Source organism: Schistocerca americana, unplaced genomic scaffold (assembly GCF_021461395.2).
Source record: "Schistocerca americana isolate TAMUIC-IGC-003095 unplaced genomic scaffold, iqSchAmer2.1 HiC_scaffold_1340, whole genome shotgun sequence".
NCBI classification, from domain to species: Eukaryota; Metazoa; Arthropoda; class Insecta; order Orthoptera; family Acrididae; genus Schistocerca; species Schistocerca americana.
In genome coordinates this window covers 1-2,500 of record NW_025725417.1, presented here as the reverse complement: position 1 = coordinate 2,500, position 2,500 = coordinate 1, and positions in this window count along the sequence as shown.

Below are 2,500 nucleotides of genomic sequence, written 5' to 3'. Positions count from 1 at the left end.
CCAAGACATCGATGGGCCCACAGTGCCCATCTTTCGACCCCACCCACAAAGCCTGCGTCCTCTGTCGACCACAGCACCCCAACGCCAGCGCCTCTGCCGCACGAAATCGTGGACCGGCAATCACTCCACCTGCGCCCCACTCCAACCGCCCAACTCGCAACTCCAGCGGATGAACGGCGGACTTTTCCCGCAGTCGCAATGTGCAATCCACCCCTATAACATGCGTTTCATGAAGAGTTATCTCCAATATGCGACATTCCCGCTGTCCCTATACATGAGCTGCGGGCTGTACCAGTTACGAGCTAGAGACGCGACCGCGTTGCTCTCTGTACGAATGCCGATGCTGAGCGGTCAGCTAGGAGGCGCTCCATCCATGTCGGTACCGGTGAGCGTTGCACTCGCAGTCGCAAGAACGTACGGCAAGTATATTACCTGGAAGAGTCAATGACAGTCCACGCCCCCCCTGCGTGGGAAGAGTCTTTCTAGGCCATGACCCACCGGAAGGGCGCAGCGTCCCCCACCCCAGACATGTGACGTCACACCATCGGGTATTGACGACTAGACTGATTCCTTATAATCATTTGCCATACACCGTGGAAGCTGCCGAGACGAGTAACTACATAGCGGGCTCGCCGTGTCACTAATGTACAGAGATACAACAGTTTCGACTGGAACCGGATTAAACGTATACACGGCGCTGATTAGTAATAGATAGAGCCATCAGAATACAGATAATGTATACAACTGTCCGTATACATGCTGAAAGACTCTGCTCACAATCACAACCACACGTCAGCCACACACCCTTATCACGCACTACTCTCTGCCTGTAACACGCACACAGACAATATGTAAGCACCAGCATGGAACAACACCCAGTGCATCCTCTCCGCCACATTAGACAATCCACACTGTCATAACCAGACTGGAGGTCCACTCAGAAAACAGAATATCCCACCCACCCGACAACCACCATTGCTCAGCCAAGCCACCAACACCCACACATGTCCTACACAGGGGTGCACCCAACATCACAATACTGCCTCCTCTCACAGCACACAAACAATGGCAGGAATGAAAGACACAGGTCTGCCACAAGCATGGAATGAGAGCGCCGCCTGTCATGAGCCAAAGGTGCATCCTGACGTGGCAAATCAGATGATGCCGCAGGCATCCACTTACTATAATCACAATCAACAAACCGGCCGCCCCGCCCCGCCCCCCATTAAACCTTTCCTTACAACATGTGTACCTTAACCTAACCTATATCGTACCGTAACCTAACCTATATCGTACCGTAACCTAACCTATGTCGTACCGTAACCTAACCTATGTCGTACCGTAACCTAACCTATGTCGTACCGTAACCTAACCTATGTCGTACCGTAACCTAACCTATGTCGTACCGTAACCTAACCTATGTCGTACCGTAACCTAACCTATGTCGTACCGTAACCTAACCTATGTCGTACCGTAACCTAACCTATGTCGTACCGTAACCTAACCTATGTCGTACCGTAACCTAACCTATGTCGTACCGTAACCTAACCTATGTCGTACCGTAACCTAACCTATGTCGTACCTTAACCTAACCTATGTCGTACCTTAACCTACCCTATGTCGTACCTTAACCTAACCTATGTCGTACCTTAACCTAACCTATGTCGTACCTTAACCTAACCTATGTCGTACCTTAACCTAACCTATGTCGTACCTTAACCTAACCTATGTCGTACCTTAACCTAACCTATGTCGTACCTTAACCTAACCTATGTCGTACCTTAACCTAACCTATGTCGTACCTTAACCTAACCTATGTCGTACCTTAACCTAACCTATGTCGTACCTTAACCTAACCTATGTCGTACCTTAACCTAACCTATGTCGTACCTTAACCTAACCTATGTCGTACCTTAACCTAACCTATGTCGTACCTTAACCTAACCTATGTCGTACCTTAACCTAACCTATGTCGTACCTTAACCTAACCTATGTCGTACCTTAACCTAACCTATGTCGTACCTTAACCTAACCTATGTCGTACCTTAACCTAACCTATGTCGTACCTTAACCTAACCTATGTCGTACCTTAACCTAACCTATGTCGTACCTTAACCTAACCTATGTCGTACCTTAACCTAACCTATGTCGTACCTTAACCTAACCTATGTCGTACCTTAACCTAACCTATGTCGTACCTTAACCTAACCTATGTCGTACCTTAACCTAACCTATGTCGTACCTTAACCTAACCTATGTCGTACCTTAACCTAACCTATGTCGTACCTTAACCTAACCTATGTCGTACCTTAACCTAACCTATGTCGTACCTTAACCTAACCTATGTCGTACCTTAACCTAACCTATGTCGTACCTTAACCTAACCTATGTCGTAACCTTAACCTAACCTATGTCGTACCTTAACCTAACCTGTATTGCGCCTTAACCTAACCTGTATTGCGCCTTAACGTAACCTGTATTGCGCCTTAACGTAAACCTG